The sequence below is a fragment of the Aotus nancymaae genome, unplaced genomic scaffold, assembly GCF_030222135.1.
Source record: "Aotus nancymaae isolate 86718 unplaced genomic scaffold, 86718_ANA_hifiasm-v0.15.2.pri h1tg000029l, whole genome shotgun sequence".
Classification (NCBI taxonomy): Eukaryota; Metazoa; Chordata; class Mammalia; order Primates; family Aotidae; genus Aotus; species Aotus nancymaae.
The window spans coordinates 94,202,009-94,227,867 of record NW_026988442.1 but is presented as its reverse complement, the minus strand read 5'-3'; positions in this window follow the sequence as shown (position 1 = coordinate 94,227,867).

Here is a 25,859-nt window from a genome sequence, read left to right as displayed (position 1 = left end):
GGCTAGCCATGTGTGGAAAGCAGAAACTAGACCCCTTCCTGACGCCTTACACTAAATTTAACTCCAGATGGATTAAAGATCTAAACATAAGACCTAACACCATAAAAACCCTAGAAGAAAACCTAGGCAAAACCATTCAGGACATAGGCATAGTCAAGGACTTCATGACTAAAACACCAAAAGCATTGGTAACAAAAGCCAAAATAGACAAATGGGATCTAATTACACTCCAGAGCTTCTGTACAGCAAAGGAAACAAACATTAGAGTGAACTGGAAAACAACAGAATGGGAAAAAATTTTTGCAATCTACCCATCTGACAAAGGGCTAATATCCAGAATCTACAAAGAACTAAAACAGATTTACAAGAAAAAAAAAAAACAAACAAACCCATTCAAAAGTGGGTGAAGGATATGAACAGCCACTTTAAAAAAGAAGATATCTATGAGGCCAAGAAACACATGAAAAAATGCTCATCATCACTGGTCATTAGAGAAATGCAAATCAAAACCACATTGAGATACCATCTCACGCCAGTTAGAATGATGATCATTAAAAAATATGGAGACAACAGATGCTGGAGAGGATGCGGAGAAGTAGGAACACTTTTACACTGTTGATGGGAGTGTAAATTAGTTCAACCACTGTGGAAGACAGTGTGGTGATTCCTCAAGGACCTAGGAATAGAATACCATTTGACCCAGCAATCCCATTACTGAATATATACCCAAAGGATTATAAATTGTTCTATTATAAAGACACATGTACACATATGTTCACTGAGGCACTGTTTACAATAGCAAAGACCTGGCACCAACCCAAATGTCCATCAACAATAGACTGGATAAAAAAAACTATGGCACATACACACCATGGAATACTATGCAGCTATAAAAAAACGATGAGTTCGTGTCCTTCATAGGGACATGGATGAATCTGGAAACCATCATTCTCAGCAAACTGACACAAGAACAGAAAACCAAACACTGCATTTTTTCACTCATAGGTGGGTATTGAACAATGAGAACACATGGACTCAGGGAGAGGAGCATCACATACCGTGGTCAGCCAGTGGGGTTAGGGGAGGGACAGCAGGGGGTGGGGAGGGTTGGGAGGGATAACATGGGGAGAAATACCAGATATAGGTGATGGGGGGATGAAGGCAGCAAACCACCTTGCCACGTATGTACCTATGCAACAATTCTGCATGATCTGCACATGTACCCCAGAACCTAACTCAGCACATTCCAACTGTGGTGGCTGTAGTGAAAGATTCCTTCTATTTGAGAAAAGCAGAGGAAAAAGTGGGGAAGACTTTGTCTTCCACCCTAGGTACCAGCCCAGCCACAGTGAGGCAGAACAACAAGCAGGTTCTTGGGGTCCCCGAGTACAGGGCTAGGCTCTGGGATGGCATTTCTGGACCTGATCTGGGCCACAGGGGAGCCCACTTCCCTGAAAGGTGGGTCCCAGGCCTGGCAGCATTCATCACAAGCTGACAGAAGAGCCCTTGGGCTGTAATTAAATATCTGCAATGGCCTGGTTTAACCCCTTAAAGGACCAGTGGTGGCAGTAGCCACAGGGAGAGGTGCCTCTGCCTGTGGAAAAAGGGAGGAAAAAGCAGGAAAGAATTTGTATTGTGGTTTGAGTGCCGGCTAAGCTGCAGTAGAATAGAACATCAGGTACATTGCTAAGGTTTTTGACTCTAATCTCTGGCTCCGCATTCTGAACAGAGGGGCCTTGCCTCCCTAAAGGGAAGGGACTTGGGCAAGGCCCAGTGCTGTGTTGGCTTCAGGTCTGACCCAGCACAGTCCCAGTGGTGGTGGTCACAAGGGTGCCTGCAGCACTTCATCCCCAGTTCAGGGTGGCTCAGCACAGAGAGAGACTATGTTTGTGAAAAAGTAAGGGAAAAGGGTAAGATTATCTGCCTGGTAATCCAGATAATTCTTCCAGACCTTATCCCAGACCACCAAAGCGGTACGTTGATGAGTCTGCAAAAACCACAGCGTTATTGGGACTGGGGCCGAAGTCCCTTCAAATACCTGAGATGCTTTCCCAAGAAGGACAGACGCAAACAATCGTAGATTGTAAAGACTACAATAAATAGTTAACTCTTCAATGCCCAGACACCGAAGAACATCTCTAGGCATCAACGCCATCCAGGAAGACATACCTTAGCAAATAAGCTAAGTGCACTGGCACCAACCCTGCAAAAACAAAGATCTATTACCATTCAGACAGAGAATTCAAAATGGCTATTTTGGAGAAACTCACAGAAATTCAAGATAACACAGAGAAGGAATTCAGAATTCTGTCAGATAAATTTAACAAAGAAATTGAAATAATTAAAAAGAATCAAGCAGAAATTCTAGAGATGAAAAACACAGCTGACACTGAAGAATGTGTCAGTCTCTTAATAGCAGAATTGATCAAGCAGAAGAATTAGTGAGCTTGAAGATGGGCTGTTTGAAAATACATAGTCAGAGGAGACAAAAAGAGAGTGAAAAATAATAAAGTATGCCTACAAGATCTAGAAAATAGCCTCAAAAGGGCAAATGGAAGAGTTAATGGCCTTAAAGAGGAGATATAGAAAGAGATAAGGGTGGAAAGTTTATTAAAAGGGATAACATCAGAGAACTTCCCAAACCTAGAAAAAGATATGAACATTCCCGTACAAATTTATAGAACACCAACAGATTTAACCCAAAGAAGATCACCTCAAGGCATTTAATAATCAAACTCCCAAAGGTCAAGGATAAAGAAGGGTTCCTAAAAGCAGCAAGAGAAAAGGAACAAATAACATAAAATGGCGCTCCAGAACATCTGACAGCAGAGTTTTCAGGGGAAACAGGACAGGAGAGATGGCACGGCGTATTTACAGAGCTGAAGGGCGAAATAAAACCTTGTACTCTAGAATAGCGTATCTGGTGAAACAGCCTTTACGCACGAAGAAGAAATAAAGACCTTCCCAGATAAACAAAAACTGAGGGATTTTATCAACATAAGACCTGTCCTACAGGAAATGCTACAGGAATCCCTTCAGTCCATGAGCAAGAAGAGATCATCTGACTGAAAACTCGCTGGTGACAGTAAGGGCACAGAAAACACAGAATGGCACAGCACCGTGACCGTGCTGTGTAAACTACAGAAAACACAGACTGGCACAGAACCGTGACTGTGCTGTGTAAACTACAGAAAAACACAGACTGGCACAGCACCGTGACTGTGCTGTGTAAACTTCTCTTCACTTAAGTAAAAAGACTAAATGATGAACCAATTAAAAGTAATAACTACAACAACTTTTCAAGAGATATACCGTACAATAAGACACAAAGAGAAACAACAACAAGTTAAAAAGCGGGGATGACGTTAAAGTGTAGAGTTTTTATTAGTTTTGTTTTTGCGTGTTTGTTTCCTTGTTTAAGCGATCAGTGTTAAGTTGTCATCAGTGTAAAACAGCGGGTTATATGATAATACATGCAATGGGTTATAAGACAGTACAGTATAAAGTAATAGTCATCAGTTTAAAATAATTGGTTATAAGATAGTATTTGCAAGCCTCATGGTAATCTCAAATTGAAAACATACAATGGATACACAGAACTAAAAAGCATACCACTAGAGAAAACCATCTTCACTCAAAAGAAGACAGGAAGGAAGGAAAGAAGAAAAAGAAGACTGCAAAAAATAAAAATAAATAACAGAAAACAAGTAAAGTGACAGCAGTAAGTCCTTACTAATCAATGATAACATTGAATATATAACAACTAAATTATCCAATTAAAAGACAGAGTGGCTGATCTTTGTAAAAAACAAAGATCCAATGATCTATTGCCTACAAGAAACACACTTCACCTGCAGAGATACACACATACTGAAAACAAACGGATGGAAAACGATATTCCATGCCAATGGAGATCAAAAGAGAGCAAGAGTAGCTATTCTCACATCAGACAAAATGGATATCACGACAAAAACTGTAAGAAGACATAAATTAGGTCATCATTTAAAGAGGTCAATTCAACGAGAGGATATAACAATTGTAAATATGTATAATATTTATTTACATAATATATGTATTTATTCACCTAACACTGAAGCATCCAGATATAAAAGCAAATATCATTAGAACTAAAACGAGAGAGAGGCTCCAATGTAGCAATAGCTGGAGACCTCAGCACCCCACTTTCAGCATTGGATAGATCTCCCAGACAGAAAATCAGCAAAGAAACATCAAACTCAATCTGCACTACAGAACAAATGAACCTAATACACATTTTCAGAACGTTTTATCCAAAAGCTGCAGAATACTCACTTTTCTCCTCAGCATACAGATTGTTCTTATGCTGAGGATAGCTCATATGTTGGATCATAAAACAAGTCTTAAAACAGTCAAAATTTGAAATAATATCAAGTGTCTTCTCTGGCCACAATGAAATAAAACCACAGATCAAAACAAGAGGAATTTTGTAAACTATACACACACATGGAAATTAAACAATATTTGCCTGAATGACCAGTGGTGATATAAAGAAATTAAGAAGGAAATTGAAAAACTCTTGAAACAAATGATAATGCAAACATAGAATACTAAAATCTAGGGGATACAGCAAAAGCAGTACTAAGAGGAAAATTTATAGCTATATGTGCCTACATCACAAAAGAAGAAAAACTTCAAATAAATGACCTAGTGATGCATCTTAAAGAACTGGAAAAGCAAGAGAAAATTGAACCCAAAATTAGTACAAGAAAAGAAATGATAAAGGTTAAGCAGAAACAAATGAATTTGAAGTGAAGAAAATATCAAAGATCAATGAAAGAAATAGTTGGTATTTTGGAAAAGACAAACAAAATTGACAGACCTTTAGTAACACTAAGAAAATGAGAAAACTCAAATAAATGAAATCAAAGATGACAAAGGACATATTATAACTCATACCTGAGAAATCCAAATGACCATTAGTGGCTACTAGAAACAATTATATGGCAATAAATTGGAAATATAAAAGAAATGAAATAAATCCCTTGATATATACAACCTACCAAGATTGAAACACCAGGAAATCCAAAACCTTAGCAAGTAACAAGATGATAGCCAGATAGCCTTAATAAAAAAACTCCTAGTTAAAAAAAACAAAAAACAAAAAACTCAAGAGCCAGTAGCTTTTTTTTTTTTTTTTTTTTTTTTTTTTTGCGACGGAGTTTCGGTCTTGTTACCCAGGCTGGAGTGCAATGGCGCGATCTTGGCTCATCACAACCTCCGCCTCCTGGGTTCAGGCAATTCTCCTGCCTCAGACTCCTGAGTAGCTGGGATTACAGGCATGCGCCACCATGCCCAGCTAATATTTTATATTTTTAGTAGAGATGGGGTTTCACCATGTTGACCAGGATGGTCTCGATCTCTTGACCTCGTGATCCACCGTCCTGGGCCTCCCAAAGTGCTGGGATTACAGGCATGAGCCACCGTGCCCAGCGAGCCAGTAGCTTTATTGCTGAATTCTATTAAACATTTAAAGATAAACTAATACAAATCCTAATCAAACTGTTCCAAAAAAATAGAAGAAAAGAGAATACTTCCAAACTTATTCTACAAGGTCAGTATTATCCTGTTAGCAAAACCAGATAAAGACGTATCAAAAAAGAAGAAAACTACAGACCAGTATCTCTGAAGAATACTGATGCAAAGATTCTCATCAGAATACCAGCAAACTGAATTCACCAATACATTTAAAAGATCATACATTATGACCAGGCAGGATTTATCCCAGGAATGCATGGATGGTTCAACAAATGCAAATTAATCAATGGGATACATCATATCAGCAGAATGAAGGACAAAAGCCTTATGATCATTTCAACTGATGCTGAGAAAGGATGTGATAAAGTTCAACACCTTTTCACGATAAAAAAAATCCTCAAAAAATTGAGTATAAAAGAACTTACTCCAATATAATAAAAGTCATATATGACAGAATCACAGCTAGTATGATTTTAAATGGGCAAAAAGCTAAAAGCCCTTTCTCTTAGATCTGGAATAAGACAAGGATACCTACCTTCATGACTGTCATTCAATGTAGTACTAGAAGTTTTCACAATAGCAATCAGACAAGAAAAAGAAATAAGGGCATCCAAGTTGGAAAGGAAGTCAAATCATCCTTGTTTGCAGATAATATGATCTTGTATGTGGAAAAACCTAAAGACTCCACCAGAAAACTATTAGAACTGATAAATGAATTCAGCCAAGTGGCAGGATACAAAACTAACATGAAAATTAATTAATTTTCTATATAATAACATTATATAATTATATGATCTATAACATTATATAATTATATATAATTATATACAATATAGCATTTATATATAATTATATCATATAATTATATAATATAAAATAGCATTTATATATACTTATATAATATAATATTGCATTTCTATATAATAACAGTGAACAATCTAAAAGAGAAATTTTAAAAATAAAATCCCCTTTAAAATAGCCACACATACAATTAAATGTCTAGGAATTAACTAAGTAACTGAAAGATCTTTATAATGAAAACTATACAACAACAGTGAAAGAAATTAAAGAGGACTCCAAAAATGAAAAGTTATTTCATGTTCATAGATTGGAAGAATAAATATTGTTAAAACGTCTATATATCCCCCCAAAAATCTAGAGATTCAATGCAAATCCTTTCAAAATACCAATGTCATTCTTCACAGAAATATAAAACAATCTTAAAATTTATATGAAATCACAGAAGATGCAGAATATGCAACACTATCCAAAGTAAAAAGAACAAAACTGAAGACATTGCATTATCTGACTTCAAATTATACTACCGAGCTACACTAACCAAAACAGCATAGTGCACTCATTAAAAACAGGCACATAGACCAACGGAACAGAATACAGAACCCAGAAACAAATCCATTAACCTACAGTGAACTCATTTTTGACAAAGATGCCATGAACATACATTGGTGAAAAGACACTCTCTTCAATAAATGCTGTTGGGAAAATTGGTTTTCCATATGCAGAAGAATGAAACTTAATTACTATGTCACACTTTACACAAAAATCAAATCAAAAAGGGTTAAAGACTTTAATACCTCAAACTATGAAACTACTACAAGACAATATTGGAAACTCTTTAGGACATTGACCTGGACAATAATATCTTGAGTAATACCCCACAAGCACAGGCAATCAAAGCAAAAATGGACAAATGAGATCACATCAAGTTAAAAAGCCTCTGTGTAGCACAGAAAGCAGTCAATAAAGTGAAGAGATAACCACAGAATGAAAAAAAAAATTTTTCAAACTACCCATATGACAAAGGATTAATGATCAGAATATTTAAGGAGCTCAAACAACCCTATAGGAAAAAAAAACAACAACTAATAATCTGATTTTTAAAATGAGCAAAATATTTCAATATACATTTCTCAAAAGAAGACATACAAATTGCAAACAGGCATATGAAAAGTTTCTCAACATCACTGATTATCAGAGAAATGCAAGTCAAAACTACAATGAGATATCATCTCACCCCAGTTAAAATGGCTTTCATCCAAAAGTCAAGCAAAAAGAAATGCTGGTGAAAAAGTAAAGAAAAAGGGAACCCTTATACACTGTTGGTGGGAATGTAAATTAGTAGAACCACAACAAAAATAGTTTAGAGTTTCCTCAAAAATTAAAAAAACTAAAAATAGAGTAATCCCATTGCTGGGTATATGCCCAAAATAAAGAAAATCAGTATATCAAAGAAATCTCTGCTCCCCTGTGTTTGTGGCAGCTCTGTTCAAAAAAACCAAGGTTTGGAATCAACCAATGAATGGATAAAGAAAATGTACTTATACACAATGGAGTACTATTCAGCCATAAAAATAATGAGAGCTTGTCATTTGCAAGATGGATGGAACTGGAGGTCATTATGGCAAGTGAAATAAGTCAGGCACAGAAAGACAACCATCACATGTTTTCACTTTTTTGTGGGATCTAAAAATCAGAACAATTAAACCCATGGAAATATAGAAGAACGGTTACCAGAGGCTGGGAAGGGTAGGGGGGGAAGGGGGAAGGTGGAAATTAATGGTTACAAAAACAGTAAGAAAGAATGAATAAGACCTAGTATCTGATAGCACAACAGAAGGACCGTAGTGAATAACCATTTGTTCATTTAAAAATGATGAAACTAATATAATTGTACTATTTATAACACAAAGGATAAATGCTTGAGGAAAGGGATATGCAATTTTCCATAATGTGATTATTATGCATTACATGTCTGCACCAAAATATCTCATGTACCCCATAAATATCTATACCTACTTTGTACCTACAAAAAATAAAACTAAGAAAAATTAAAGAAAAAGAAGTGAGAACTAGTCTACAAGAGGACAGACAAAGAAAGCAAAAATAGACAAGTAGCATTGCATCAAACTAAAATGTTTCTAGATAGCAAAGAAAACAATCAGCTGAGTGAAGAGGCAACTTACAGATTTGCAACCTGTATAGTATCTGCATCCAAAATACATAAGAAACTCATACAATACAACAGCAAAAAGCAAATAAATATTCCAATTTTAAAAACAGACAAAGGTCTTGAATAGATAGTTCACAAAAGAAAACCCTCAAATGGCCAACAGGTAGATGAAAAGGTGCTCAACATCACTGATCATCATCAGGGAAAAGTGAATCAAAACCCCAAGGAGATATCAGCTCACACCTGTTAAAATGACTGTCATCAAAAAGTCAAAAGATTACAAGTGCTGGTTAGGATGTAGAGAAAAGGAACGTTTGTACACTGCTGGTGGAATGTAACTGGTATAGTCATTATGAAAAACAGTATGGAGGCTCCTCAAAAATTAAAACTAGAACTCCCATATGATCTAGCAATTCCTCTCCTGGGCGTATATCAAATGCAAACAAAATCAGTGTCTCGAGGAAATATCTGCATTTATATTCACTAAAATATTATTCACAATAGCCAAGATACAGAAACAATTCAAATGTCCGTTGGTGGATGAATGGATAAAGAAAGTGTGGTATAATATACAACAGAATACTATTCACCACAAAAAGAAGGAAATCCTACCATTGTACAACATGAGTGAACCTAGAGAACATTATGCTGAATGAAATAAGCCAGGCACAGAGAGTCAAATACGGCATGATCTCAAACATAGGATCTAAAAGTGTCAGACTCATACAAGCAAACAGTGGTTACCAGAAACTGCGGGAGGGAAAAATGGGAAGATGGGAACCGGGTACAAAGCTTCAGTAATGTAATATGAGTAAGTTCTGGAGAGCTAAGTTTCAGCCTGGTAACTGTAGTCAATAATAATGAGCAGTCTACTGAAAGTTTGCCAGGAGCGCACATCTTACGTTAATGCCCTCATCACACATATGCAGAAAGAAAATAACACCTATTTCCTATGAGGTGCTGGATGTGTTAATTAGCCTGACTGTGATCACTTCACAATGTACGTGTATATCAAAACAACATGTTGTGCACGTTAAGTATATACAATTTTTGTCAATTACACCTCAATAAAGATGAATGAATAAACACATAAAAGAACCAGGTGGAACCTAAGACACTGAGAACTGATCTTTTTCTCCCCCGATCACTCCTGCCCATAAAAATTGATGAAAAACTCTAGATCTGGACTTCAGACAACAGATAGGGGTGGGGTTCAGGGCACCGTATCCTGGGAGGTGTATCTTGCACACCTGGAGGATGAGGCATCTAGATGCATTCTGGGGTGATGCACACTGAGTGTTCAAAGGCTTTACACTTTCACCAGCTGGGGTTAAGAGGAGAGTCTATTTACATTCAGAAGTAAGGTCCTACCTGAACGTTTTCCAGTAGTTGCACGTGTCACGCTCCCTTCTCCAGCTCTGAGAAAGAGGGCACTAATGACAGCTGGGTGGAGAGCTCTGCCAAGGGAGGCTGGGTAGGTCTTTCCTTAGGTAAAGGGGGGAAAAAAGCTTTACAAAGCTTTAAAAAGTTCCGCGTGATAAATGAATAAAATTAACCCAAAGCGGCCGGGCGCGGTGGCTCACGCCTGTAATCCCAGCACTTTGGGAGGCCGAGGCGGGTGGATCATGAGGTCAAGAGATCGAGACCATCCTGGTCAACATGGTGAAACCCCGTCTCTACTAAAAATACAAAAAATTAGCTGGGCACGGTGGCGCGTGCCTGTAATCCCAGCTACTCGAGAGGCTGAGGCAGGAGAATTGCCTGAACCCAGGAGGCGGAGGTTGCGGTGAGCCGAGATCGCACCATTGCACTCCAGCCTGGGTAACAAGAGCAAAACTCCGTCTCAAAAAATAAAAATAAAATAAAATAAAATAAAATAAAAAATTAACCCAAAGCTTTAAGCAAAGTACATAAAAAAATGATTTTCTTCAAGAAATTGACGTTTAGGCATTATCATTTGGCGTCTTCAACAGGATGCAAGTGCACCATTTGTATAAAAATGTAGCATAAAGGTAAGTGCCCAGGGACAAGCTGATTTGGAAACAGAGATGGTGGAAGGACTCCAGGACACTCGAAATTAAATGACAGAATTAAAGAATGCATTGGAGGCAGAAGAATACATAGCTGAGTATGTAAAAAATTAAAACATCAAGAGCAAAGTTGAGAATAATGAACAGAAGTAGAAGAAGAGGCAAAGAGATAAAAATAACAAAAGAAAAAGATGCTTAAAAATTGAGAACTGAAAAGGGAGATTCAACCTACAAAATGTAGGGTTTACTTAGGAATAACAGAAGCAACAATTGGGGACATAATCAAAGAAAATGTGTTTCCTAATTTTTTAAAAAGCTTCGAGATTCTAGAGACTCAGGGCTTGCCGCACTGCTCCTGGAAGAAGTCATCCATTTTGCCAGGGCGATCTTCACCAGGGCCCATGCGTCCCATGCCCAGCACTCCCCAACACACTGCCAGTCTATGTCCTACTCCCAGGCAGCCCATGGGCAGCGGGGAGGGACAGACCACAAGCGTGTAAAAGAGCAAGACAGCCAAGTTAGTGATAAGCTAGAATAATGAAATAAATGCTTGGTATCAGTGCAAATACACATAACCAATGAGTGAAAGTTGTAACCAATTAGAACAGATATCAAAAAGCTTTTAGTTCACTGGTTGTAGTATATACACACGGAATATAAGTGCTGGTGATTGGTGATAGGAAAAAAATGAAAAATCTTGAGACAATAGACACAGTGGCAGTGGAGTGGAGCAGGATGTGCAGAGAACGTGCCTTTGGAGAGGAGCTTGGGTCTGGCCTGCAAGCATTTTGAGGTGGAACAGGTCAGCAGAGGGAACAGCAGTACCAGTCTCTTAGGTGGCAATGATCCAGCAGCACAACCAGGCAGGACTTAGCTCTGCTGGAGCCAAGAAAGGGGGTCAGAGAGGCCATGAGAAGCCAAGCCACATGCATCCTCCTAGCCAGGGAGAGGAGCCCAGGTTCTATTCTAAAGGCCATGAGAGAGACATTGCAGGTTTCTAAACATGAACGTAACAACATAATTTATATTTTAAAGAGACTCACCTGGCTAATACTTAAACATGGATTTCAGGGTAGTGAGAGCAGAGAAATCAGAAGGCAGTGATATCTGCCTACATTTTTGCATTGCACTTATGAGGATAAAACATTTTATAAGCATCCAGAGATAGACAAATCACAACTACCCTCAAATTTGATTGTCCATAGACCTCTTCTCTCAGGCACAAAATGCAGGAGAATGAAGAAACTTGAGGAGTTTTCAAGCCACTGAACAACTTTGCAGAAGCCGGAGGTGCAGCGTCCTCTCCCTCCTTTCCCTGCTGTGACGCCTCACCAGGCCCCTGGCTCAGCACTGATGCTGCAGGAGCCTTAGCTGCTGGATCCTGCTGGCATCTGCTTCATCCTCCCGCACTAACAAGACAGACTCTGTGCCTCCACCGCGTCGCCCCACCCGGAGCACCTCACAGAGCACTCTGCTGGAATCAAACTTCCTACAAGTTCTGTTTGCTTGTTTGTTCATTTTCTGATGGCAACAATCGAGGATCTCAGAGTTGCGAAGGGTGTGCTCTAGGAAGGGAAACAGAGGTTGAATTTCATAACTGCACTAATAATTATAACAGTAACTAATGGATATCATGAAACCAGGCCCTGTTCTGTGCTTGCCTCTTTACCTGCGGTTTCACTGATTCTCTCAAGAAATATTCAAAAGAGATACTGAAATCCCCACGTTTTACAGAAGGGGAAACTGGAGATTAGGAAGGTGAACTAGGTCAGGCAAGGTGGCTCACTCCTGTAATTTCAGAACTTTGGGAGGCAGAGGCGAGCAGATCACTTGAGCACAGGAGTTTGAGATCAGCCTGGGCTACATGGCGAAATCTCGTCTCTACAAAAATAAAAAAATTAGCTGGGCATGGTGGTGCAGGCCTGTAGTCCTAACCACTTAGGAGACTGAGGCAATAGGAATCCTTGGGCCAGCCTGGGCAACAGAGTGAGACACTGTCTCAAAAAATAAATAAATAAATAAATAAAAAGAAAGGTGAACTAACTTCCTCGAGAAGGGAGCATACAGACTGACCCCAATGTATATAAATCTAAAGCCACTTGTAAACATGACCTGGATTTATTTTGCAGAAAGAACAGCTGTGCCACTGGGGGAAGACACACCCCACCATTAATGTACAGCATTCAGACGAGAGAGGGATGAAGGGAAACACTCAGCTATTGGCGGCCCTTGCATTCTACACTGGATTTAAGAGCTCACTTTGGGAAAATGGGGCAGACACATTACATGAGGATGGTAGTGGTACCAGACCAGTTAGATTGGAGCTGCTGGAAGCCATTGACAGTGACTGCATGAATGAATGGACTCTAATTCACCAATATTTGAAGTATAAAATTTGCTACCCTTTTTGCTGTTGCCAGTATATTTTTTTTCTGAAATGAGCAAATGTACTAATAACTTTTCCTTTCTGCCAAATAACATTCACATGTGCCTTGCTTCCCTCGACATTGTGCCGGCAGCCCTCCTTACCCACAGATCTGTGCTCTCCCCAGGGAGATGACCAGTTCCTGACTGGGAAGAACAATACAAATGACTGCCAGTGGCCATAAGTTCAAACCTGCCACCTTGAACTTTAAAAAGCATAAAGAGAAAGGGAAAAGAAACCTCCATGGACCTTTCAGAGAAAAAAGAAAGTCCTTTGTTTCCCTTTAAATCCAGCTCTGCCCCAGTGTGTGGTACGCCTGCTCTTGCAGCAGCTCCTGGGAGGAGGAGGGCCCTCTAGAGGGTCCCCAGACACCTCCATTCCACAAGGCCAGGTCAAAGTCCTGCTTGAGAAGAAAGATGACATCTGTATGCATGGTCTATTTGGCTTTGAGGTCCCACATAGCTTGCTCCATAAAGTCAGCCTCTAGGCATGCTGGCACCAAGGAGCAAGCAGCCCTGCAGCAAACTCTGGAGCAGAATAAGGGGAGAAGCCAAAACGTCTGCACAGGAACGGCCAGAAATACCCTGCAGGTACATCTCAGGAAATACAGAAAAGCCTAAGCTGCTCCCACATGCCCCTTCTTATCCTAGGAGAGGAATCTTAAAACAACAGGATGCAGAGAAGGACTTTAAGGCAATGTAAGTTAAGTTTTTACTGCATTTCTTTAAGAGTTACAGTAAATATTAGTCTTTCATTTTCTTTTTGTTTGGAGATTCAGGTGGCAGCAATGATACAATTTCAGATGTTAAGGTTATTGGCAAGGAAAGTCATTGCTCATGTAAATGATGTCCTCTGGATTTGATTCATTAACTGTGCATTTATATCCAATGATCTGGGCAATGCAAGACGAAGAAACTGATAACAACACTTGGAGTTTTTCAGCAAATGAGACCAAGGGCGACCAGTGAGGCTCAGGGTATACAAGAAATACAGCTCAAGAGTATTCTACTTGAGAATAAAGAGAAGAATATTGTTATGTAAAATAACAAAAATGCAAAATAGAAGCACAATATCTCCAAATACTTGTACATAAGTGCACAGAATCAATCAAGGAAAACATGTCTAATGAATGTAGGAATATCTAGGATGTGAGATTTTTAATAAATTTAGTTTTCTTCTCCAGACTTTCTTGTTTTCCCATTTTTACCAAGAGCAGACACCATTCCAGTAATCACAATAATAAATGTTATCAATAAATAACACAATAAATAGCCCATCAAATGGCAGGAAAAAGCAATTGATAGCTTTCATATTGAGGAAATATAGTTACAAAAGTATCAATGGAGAGAATAAATCTAACTTGGACACACTGAGGGAATTTTGAGTGTCTTTCAACTTATCCAGAACACAGAACAGAGATGTGAGAAAAGAAAGGGTATGAAGAATATCAAGACCTCCTAGTATACTTCTAATAGAAACATCAAAAATAGATACTACAGGAAAAAGTAGAGAAGCCATATTCAAAGCTGAATAAAGCATGAATCCTTGGACAGAAAAATTATGCTTAATTCTTAAAAGAATAAATAAAATGAATACCAGCCTAGACAGATCAGAGTAAAAGACATGACATAAAGGCAAAATAGGAAAACAGTAAGAACTACAAGTGGGAAAGACAGGTTACTTACAAGGAAATGACAACAGATTAATATCAGGTACCTTATCGTCAAAGAAAGATGTCAGATAATATTAGCAGATTAAAGTTCTAAGAGGAAAGTACATCTGTCAAACTCAGATTCTATACCAAGAAAAACTTAACTCAAGAAAGCCAGGAAAAAGAAGGAAAGGGAATTAGTGAAATAATGAATGAACAAAAGGAAAATATAAAAAATTAAAAATTTTAGAAAAAATTTGGGAACCGAAAAAAAGAAAGTGAATTAAAAAATTTTTCTAGAAGGGCTGAATAGTAGATCTGAGCAAGCAGAAGAATCAGCAGAAGATTAAGGATCAGAAAGCAATTTTCCAGTCTGATGATCAGAAAGAAAAAGATGAAAAAAAGTGAACAGTCTAAAGGTCATATAGGGCGGCATCACGTTTAACAACCATAAGATGATGGGAATTTCAGAGGAGTGAAAGAGAAAGAAATGGGAAGAAAAAAGATTTGAAGAAAGAATGGCCAAGGACTTCTTAAATTGACTAAAAGACATGAATCTACAATTCAAAGAATCTCAGCAAACTTCAAATAGGTTACCCCCAAATAAATGCACACTAAAGCACATGATAATCAAAATTCTGAAAGATGAAGGTAAATAGATGTGAAAGCAGCAAGAGAAAGGCAATTTGCCAAGTACAAGGGATAATGAATAAGATTCATAGCTAATTCTCGTTATAAATCATGGAGGCCAGAGAAAGGGGGATAATATATTTAAAGTTCTGAAGAAAAGAAACAAAAAAGCCAACAAAAACAACAAAACATCTAGCACCCAAGAATTCTGTACCTGGCAAAATTATTTTTTAAAAATGAAGGAGAAATTAAGAAATTGTCAGATAAACACAAACTAAGGAAATCTGTCACTAGCAGTTTTCAAGAAATGCTAAAAGGAGTCCTTCGGGCTGAGATGAAAGAATGCTAGACAGCAACTCAAAGCTGCATAAAGAAATTAGGAACTTCAGTAAAGGTAACTACATAGGTAAATATAAAAGATGTATTTTTTTGTCTATTGCTCCTCTTTTTAATTCTTACATGATTTAAAAGACAAATTCATCCACAAATGTATAAAGATCTGGTAATAGGCGCACAATATATAAATATGTAATTTGTGACAACAATAATAATATAAAGCAGAGTAATGGAGCCATATTAGAGCAGAGGTTTTATGCTACTGAACCCAAACTGGTATCAATTTAAATGAGATTATTCTAAATTTAGGATGTTAACTTTAATCCCCATTGTAAATGCTATGAAAATATCTAAAAAATACAGACACAAAAAATGAGAAGAGAAACAAATTGGTACAAAACAAAAAAAGTTAATTAAACTCAAGGGTAATGATGGAAATGAGGAACAAAAAAGATGTAGGCCATAAGGAATACAAGTAATAAAATGGTAGAAATCAGTCATCACTAATTGGTAATTTTTAAATATAAATTTATTAAACTTTCCAGCGAAAAAACATGCATTGGCAGAAAATTTAAAAAAAGAAGCATGATCTAGCTATTTATTGCTTTAAAAAGGCATACTTTGGATTGCAATACAGAAATAGGTTGCAAATTAAAAAATGGGAAAAGATAGTGCATAACAATTATAACCAAAAGAGAGCTGGGGTTAATATATTAATGTCAGATACAATAGACTTTTACATAAAAAATTGTTGCAAGGAAAAAGGAGGTCATATATTAATAAAAGAAGATAAAACAATTATATACTGTATGCAACAAAACAGTGCAGCCCAAAAACATATGATGCAAACATTGACAGAATTGAAGGAAAAAATAGTTCTACAATAATAGCTGTGAATCTCAGTATCCCATTTACAATAATAGAACAACTAGACAGAAATTCAGTAAGGAAATACAAGATTTGAACACCCTACAAATCAATTAGGCCTAAAAGACATACGTACACAGACTCCACTCAACAATAGCAGAATGCACATTCTTCCCTAGTACACATAGAGCATTCTTCAAGACAGATCACAGGTTAGACCGCAAAACCAGTCTCAATAAATTCACAAAGATTAAAATCAACCAAAGTGTCAGCAGAAAGTGAGCACATATGGAAAAGCTGAGAGCAGAAACCAATGGTGAGCAAACAAATTTGAAAAGCCTTTTACTAATCAAACTGCTAACTACAATGGGGAAAAATCAGACTTCAGTTTAACGTGATAAATTGGAACTTTTTCAGAGAGTTTTCCTCTTCTAATAACTAATAAAATCAGATAAAACTACCAGGGGAACACCAGTGATTTACCATCAACAATAAAACAAATAAAATGGAAGATAGCTTAAAGCACCTTTAAAAACTGGGGGCTTGTCACAAGAACAGAAGGTTCTGGCCTGAACCATACTTTGTCCACTAAGCCCGACTTTACTCCAACTCTTCCAGCAACCAACAAGACAAACTAGAACAAAACTTCATTTCTGCACAAGTGTCCTGCAGGGAAGCAATCTTAGTTGTTGTGTCCACTTTTTTCTTCTATTACCTCAAAGATAATAATAATAAGAAGAAAGGCAATGTAGTCAGATGAGGTAAAAGGGCAAAGTTCCTAGAACCACAGTGACTTGGAGGGAAGATACACAGTCGGGGGTGTTTCCATGGGAATAGGATGTTGCACACTTGAGTGAAGAAAACACTAGTAGAATAAATGCCAAAGTCTCTCAAGACAAAGCAGAGGCCAAGAAGATGCGAAGAATGCAGCCTTGGTGTGTCCCTTCTTGTCCATGATAATATGAGTTTACTTATAGAAAAGCATTTTATCTGTCGTTCTATTATTATGTACAGACTAGAAAATATCTAAAATACCTAATATTGATATTATATATGGATGACAGGATTACAGGTGACATTGCTTTTTTGTTTTTAACTTTTTGCACTATTTTAATTGTTCAACATTGGGATGTATTATTCTGGAAAAATAACAGTAAATTTGAGGATGGGAGAAAAGCCAAGATGTTCGTAATAGTTTGATCCGGACGCTGTGACTGTGGATGCCCTTTATTTGCAGTTTGTATATTTTAACATTTCCCAAAATGGTTTTCAACCTCTTGTTTTGTTTGTTTGGTTTTTGTTTTAGATCATACATGTAAAGGTCTTGGAAGTTATTACTTATGTCTTTACACCAAGAAAAAGCTGGGCAAACTGAAACTAAACTGACTTTTCTTGGACTCATCAGAAAACTAAGGTTGCAAGACAAACTATGACTACAAAATTCTGAGAGACAGGAAAATCCAGAGTCACAGCCAAGAGCTGCTCAACAGCCGAGAGGAGAACACACTGCAGCCATAAACCAGTAGGGACATTTAAATGGCAATTTCAACAAACACCTGAAGGCTGAGCGTGAGCCAACTTGAGAGTGAGAAACTCCTGGGGATGCAGTGTTAGGAATAGATTCACTTTTCATGGGTTTTATCACCAGGAACCCCACTAGAGGTGACAGAAACATACCCAAAGCTTTCTCTATAACAAAGGCCTACTATCCAGGAGAAAGGACTTTACCAGAGTGTTATCCTAGCTGGGGAAAGAGCACTGCTCCCACTTCAGCCCCCTCTAGCCTGCCTGTCTCATCAGAGGGGGAGAAATAAACCACACAACTAGAAAAACACTTCTGTCCCAGCTACTCAGGAGGCTGAGGCAGGAGAATTGCCTGAACCCAGGAGGCGGAGGTTGCGGTGAGCCGAGATCGCGCCATTGCACTCCAGCCTGGGTAACAAGAGCGAAACTCCGTCTCACAAAAAAAAAAAAACAAACAAGAAAACAACACTTCTGAACATGAAGAGCCTAGAGACACAAGCCCAATAATAGATTGACATTTAGTCATAATAGTATAGAATGCATTCCCTCACTCACATATTTTTACCATACCACCTTAGCTTCAATATGGTAAGAGAGGGTTACAGACGTAGGAACTAAGAGCTGCAGACTTAGTGAGGAGGAATACACAGGGAAACCAAAATGAAATAGGAATCAAAATCAAGTCAGCTGAAGGACTTTGATGTATCTGTGTGACATACATAACATAGAAGGAGGAAAAAAGACAATGAAACACAAGAAAATTTGAAGGAAGAAGGGTCAGTAATTTTCCAAATACTGACGACAGACATCAAACTGCATATCTGGGAAGATCAGATAAATATCAGTCAGGATAAATTATAAAGAAAAGCTGCATCAAGGGATTCAAAGTGCAGAAAAATGAAGACAAAGACATATTCTTTAAAGAAGCCAGAGAAGGAAAATAACAACTTACCTATAGGAGACAAAAATAAGAATTATCAAGGACTTATTGTCAGAAACTATGAAAGTGAGAAGAAAGTGGAGGAAAACATTTAAGTTACTGAAAAAATAACTTCCCAACCTAAAATTCTATATTCAGAAAAAAGTATTTAAATATGAAGGGAAAATAAGGACTTTTCCAGACAAACAAAAATTAATGGAATTTATTGCCAGCAAACTTAACTTGCAAGAAATGTTAAAAGAAGTTCTTTAGAGAGAAGGAAAGTAATATAGGTCAGAAACTTATATCTACATATTAAAATGTATAGCATCGGAGGAGAAATAAATGAAAATAAAATCTTTATTTTTTCCTTTTATTATTTTTTACTAATCTAACAGATAACTGCTAAAGTAATCATAGTAACAATGTACTGGGTATTTACAACATATGCATAAATGAAAATAATTGCAATAACAGCGTTAGGATGAAGAAGAGTAGGAAATAGTCTGTAGTAATGTTACAACTGAACACGGGAAGTGGCATTGCGTTATTTGAAGAATGTAGGTTACTTAAATCTCTGGAGCAACTACTAAATTTTAAAAGTATAATTTATATGCTAAATAAGGAGATAAAACAAAATTATATAAAATTTTCAAACAAAAAAGCAGAGAAAGCAGGGCAAGAGTAAGCAAACAACCCAAATGTAACAGAATAAAGTCATAAATGTAACATACATTAATCCATTTCCATAAACACCCAAATGTAAGGAACAGAATAAAGTCATACATATAACATACATTAATCCATTTCTATAAACACCCAAATGTAAGGAACAGAATAAAGTCATAAATATAACATACATTAATCCATTTCCATAAACACCCAAATGTAAGGAACAGAATAAAGTCATACATATAACATACATTAATCCATTTCCATAAACACCCAAATGTAAGGAACAGAATAAAGTCATACATATAACATACATTAATCCATTTCTATAAACACCCAAATGTAAGGAACAGAATAAAGTCATAAATATAACATACATTAATCCATTTCTATCAACAGTTAGAGTATATTTAAAAGCATAACCTGACTATATGTTGTCTACAAAAACCACATAAAATATAATGATTCAGATAGTTTAAAATAAAGAGTTAGTAAACCTATTCCATGCTAAGACTAATCAAAATAGCTGGAGTAGTTATTTTAATTTCAGACAAAATGAACTTCAGAATGAGGGAATTAAGGCATAAAGAGCAGCATTACATTATGATAATGTAGTCTCTTCTCCAAGAAGACAAAACATCATTTAATAGAAATGTACCTAACAACTGGATGTACCCCCTTATAGGGTACATCCATATGCAAGCTCAAACTTAAAGAACTACAAGATAAAGTAGGCAAATTTACTATGACAGTTGGAAATTTCAATGCCTCACTTTTAGTAATAGATAACAACAGGCAAAAACAAAAACATAACAGTATGAAAATGATTAACCTAAAAGGTAGTATCTATCAACTTGATCTAACAACATTTACAAAAAAGTCCACCCAGCTCCAGCAGAATACATATTCTTCTCAAGCTCATATTCTGGGCCCTAAAGTACATTTTAAAAAATTTAAGAGAATGAAATACAATAGACCTTCTCTGACTACAGGTATTAAGCTAGACATCAGTAACAGAAAGAAAGATAGCTAGAACATCCCTAAATACTTTGAAATTATATTTAAACACATGAATAAAACAAGTCTCAAGATAAATTTTAAAAATACAATATTTCGAATTAAGTTAAAATGAAAATGCAACTTACCAACATTTATAGGATGTAGCAAAAGCAGTGCTCAGATAAAAAATGAGGCATTAAATATATATATTATAAAATAATAAAGATTGAAAATCAGTCATTAAAACTTCCATCTTAGAAAAGTAGAGAAAGAAGAGAAAAGCATTTAGCAAGAAGAAGAAAAAAAGCAGAAATAAATGAAATTGAAACATAACACAATAGAGAAAATAAATGAAACATAAAGTTGGTCATTTGAAAAGATCAATAAAATTGATTAACCGACAGCCAGGCTAACAGAAAAATGAAGAGAAAACCAATTACCAACATCAGAGATAAGTGCGGGATCATCAGCACCGATTCCATGAGAGGTGAAGGGACAGTAGAAGAAAGATAAGGAAGAGCTGTACGCACAAATCTGATAAACTAGATAAACTGTATCAATTGCTTAAAGCAAAAACGCTGAGAGAAATAAGTAATCTGAAAAGGTCTGTATCTATCAAAAATGCAGTAATAATCTAAAACCTTCTTCCAAAAGGCAACTAGTTCCATATAATCTCACTGCTGAATTCTACCAAATATTTAAGAAACAATTAATTTCAAATTTTATCTAACATCTTCCAGAAAATATAAGTAAAATGAACACTTCCTAGCTAGGCCAGCATTACCCTAATAACAAAACTAGATAAAATACTACAGGAAAAGAAAACTACAGACTAATATCTCTCATAAACATACATGTAAAACCCCACAACAAGATAAAATATTGAAAGAAAAGAAAACTATAGACCAGTATCTCTCATGAACATACATGCAAAAACCCACAACAAAATATTAGCAAGTAGAATCAACAAGGTATAAGAATAAATATACACCATGAACAAATGAGGTTTATTCAAGTATGCAGAGCTGCTTTGGCTTTGAAAATCAGGCATTGTCATCTACCGCCTCAACAGAGTAAATATGAAAAATCATATGATCAGATCAATTGATGCAGAAAAAGCATTTGACACAACCCAACACCCATTCATGATGAAAACTCCCAGCAAGCTGGGATCAGAGGAGGAATTTCATCAGCTTGATTAAGAATATCTACACAAGCCTGAATTCAACCTGGTACTTATTGGTGAGAAAATGGAAGCTTTGACCCTATGATTGTGAAAAATCTTGTTGATTGTGAAAAATCTTCTTGAGACAAAGATATCCTCTCTCACCATTCTTATTTAACATCACACTAGCTATTGCAATTAAACAAAACAAAAGAAAAAAGGAATAAAAGTTGTATACATTGGAAAAGTCTGAGTACCTATTTCATAATGGTGTTAGAAACCAAGATCTGAACACTAGCTGTGCTCACTCTAGCAGAGTTTCAGGGCTTCTAGGCACTCTCAGCTGACAGAGCAAGGAAGTGAATGTGTGTGTACCAACTCGTATGTATACTCATGTGCATACATATGCCTAAAGTTACCCATCTATGTCTGTGTTAAGCACAGCATAGGTTCATACTGATGTTGCAGAATTTTAGAGACTGGAGAGACCATTGAGGTTGCAGAAGGAGTTTATTTTATCTGTACACCAGCCCAGCTCGGATTTGGATCCAAAATGGCTGAGCCCTTTACAAAGACAGGGCTTGATTTTTTTATACATGAAGTACACAGTGGCACTAAAACAAGTTTTCAGGTGTAGAACAAAGAAATGTATCAAGCAATGACAGGCACCTAACTTAGGCATATACATGTAACTGTTGCTATGCAACCCAGATGTTCACTGTCTGTAGAGCTCAAAGATTCTAGCACCAGCCTTATCCATTGCCTTCTGCCACAGTTCCCAGAAGGCTCAAGTCCTGCCTGATTGGGCATTTCCGATGACCTTCACTGTTACAGAAACCTACAGTTATCAGCTATAGAGAACAATAATACAGGAATTTATAAACTTATAAAACTTGCAAAGCTGGATACAATTGCACAGGAGGGGGAAGGTCTGAGGGAAGTTTGCTTATAAAAACATTTAACTTCCACTTCTCTTTCCTGCATTAATTTATTTTTATATTATGTGGTTTTATCAATTTTTCTTTTCCCTCTTCCATGTCTTCAACTCTAATCCATGACCACATGGGTCATTCCAGGCTGCTCTGCTTGTTTATCTGAAACCTCCCACTCTAACAGAGAGACACCTACCTGGTTTTCACCATCTGCCTTCCAATTACTTAATTTTTACTAATTTCTCAATGCCATTTCCATGGTAACTGTAAGCGTATGTACTACATGGACAGATAGTGGGCATTAATTCTAGCTATACTTATATGTTCTTGTCCTTTACAAATAATTTAAAAATTTTTCTGTATTATATAGGGTAAATACATTTCCTTCTCTAAATTATCTGAGTTTACTTTTAATTCCCTTTTTTCCTTTAAATTCTTCACTTTGTGTTAGCTCAATCCTTGGACTTACATTTGACACATGGTGAGTAGTAAGGAGTCTCTGAGTTGTCTGGCAAATACTGGACACTGTGATCTAAAAAGTCCCCAGGCAAGAAAGAAACTTTCTCACAGCACCTTGATCCTATGTGCCATGCCTAAAACCACCTACATTCATTACACAAAAATATTCAATATATTATAGCAATAAAAGGGGAAGCAGACTAGAAGAAGAGAAGGTTGGCTAAATGTTCTCAGACCTCTGGTTCCCGTGATCTTTTGTCTTCAGCACTCTCCAGCCTCCACTTTGTCCAGTTGAAATGGAGCCTCATCATCTTGTCTGTACCAGTTCATCTTTTCCCAACTCACCCATCCTGCAAGTGTCCACACAGGAAGTTGTGTGCATTTCCTCATTTTGGCAGGTGGTGTTTGATAATGTCTCCTAATTGCTGCACTGAAAGGATTATGACATGGTGGTTATTAATCAGGATATAATATATAATGCTACAGTGACAAACCAATTTCCAAGTGTCAGTGGCTTAACAACAAGATTTATTTGTTGTTCAAATCAGTCTTATGTAGGGTACCCTCTTCAATCTTGAAACTATTATTCCCTTTGAAACACACCCTCCAAGATCATAAGAACATAAAGAACTGAGTATCATGAGACATAGTTTCAAGAATTAAGATCCTAGGTGGATCACGAGGTCAAGAGATCAAGACCATGGTGAAATCCCGTCTCTACTAAAAAATACAAAAAGTAGCTGGGCGTGGTGGCTCATGCCTGTAGTCCCAGCTACTTGGGAGGCTGAGGCAGGAGAATCATTTCAACCCGGGAGGCGGAGATTGCAGTGAGCTAAGATTGCGCCACTGCACTCCAGCCTGGCAACAGAGCAAGACTCCATCTCAAAAAAAAAAGAATTAAGCCTAGAAGTGGCTTATCAGTTCAGTCCAGTTACATAAATCCAGCATAGCTACAGTGAGGCTGGGAAATGCATACCTGCTTGTGCCTAGGAAGATGTGAGCATGTGTCAAAAAAATGTGTATTGCATCAGCCACAGTAGACAGGAGCCTGGAGTTTGAGTTTCTACTATTGCTACCAAAACAACAGGGGTTCAGTCAGGTGCTGCTGCTTACCACACAGAAAGCTAATATTAAGACAATGATTATTCCCAAGAAAGAAGGCTGTGATTATGTGCTGCAACCAAGAAGATGGGAGATCAGTCTCAAATCCAGGAAGAGGAGTTGGTCAACAGGAAGCAAGCGGTCGCTTAGGCAATCTTAGTGGGTGAGGGGCTGGTGTTTCATTGTCCAAATGCAGTAATATGGTGAGTTTCAGCTCCATGATACTATCTGAGAGGCCTGATAGTTGGTTTCTGAAACAGGAACTCAGTTAAGATAAATGTAACTTTCTCAAGTTTTGAGACTGGGAGGATCAATTTCTATGTTTATTCAAAGAAATCATAAACATGAGCTCTATGAGACAACTGAATCAGTTTCAGTCCCTGCTTTTCTATTTATAAATTCTTCAATCATGCAGAATCTGGTATTAATATTTCTGGCTGCTTCGTGCTGATGAGGGGTGTTGTGGGCAGCTCCATAACATGGGTGACCACGTGGCCACCCAGGAATCAAAAGTTAATCTAATACTATAGTTTTCTTCTGAACCACAGCCTTTCTCTCATTAGTTCCCCATGTGTGCTAAAGACAAATCGTAGCAGGACCAACCTGCCTACAAAATAAGCTTCAATCTCATACACGTGGCGTGACTGCACACACAAAGTGCAGGAAGAATCATTGTCCATGTAGGTTGTCTGAAATTGTCTTTGCTGGAACCTCTCACAATGTTATTTCAGTCAAAGCCCTGGAAAAATAACCAGTTCTTCCAACTGCATCCTATCATAAAAGAAGACAGATTCTTATTGAACTTATGCAAAGAAACACATTGCCATGAATTAAACATATTCACAAATAGTTTGTGAATTCTGGAGAAATTAGGGATAGAGAGAAATGTGCCTCAAATTCTGTTTATTAAAGTATACTCTGCTCAATTATTAAAGGCAGCAATGTTTCCAATTTTGTAAAAGCAGTAGATTTATTTTATTTTTCTATTAGTTCAATCCATGCAATCAGCTTCTGCTCTGCTTCCTGTTGGGTTAACAATCTTTATGAACTCATTAGCCTTTGAATTAGTGTCCTGAAAATTTTCTCTCTAATTCAATGGCACAATTTCCAAAGTTATCAGAAACGCACCTTCAAGAGTCATTTACATGGACACCCCCAAAGAAGCAAGCCCTAGACTGCAGCTGATTATAAGTCACGTTTTTAGAAGAATCAAAGCAAAACCACAATTGCTGATAACAAACGTCCTAAGACAGCCATAGTTAAAGACACAGTTGACAAGGAAAATTGGTTACCTCTGTGTCACACAACAATTTAACATAATTATCATAATTATTACTGACAACATATATTAAAACATATCAGAATTTTAGGAATTCATATAATTCTGGAATGCATATTAATATCACATTTACATACATATAAAACAAAGGAAGTTAAACACCACTTCAGATTTGACAATGCTTCCTGCATAATTCTAGCATGCCAAGTCAAAATGATAAAACTAAAAGTTTCGCCTTTCTGTAGAGAGAAGAGTCAGTTTTCCAAACAATAACACCTAACAGACATCATGAGTCAACTAAATATCTCTCCACCCTTCTTTTTTTCCCTGCAGTTTACTCAAAAGCTAAATAAAAAATCTTTTATCTTTTACTAATATGACACAA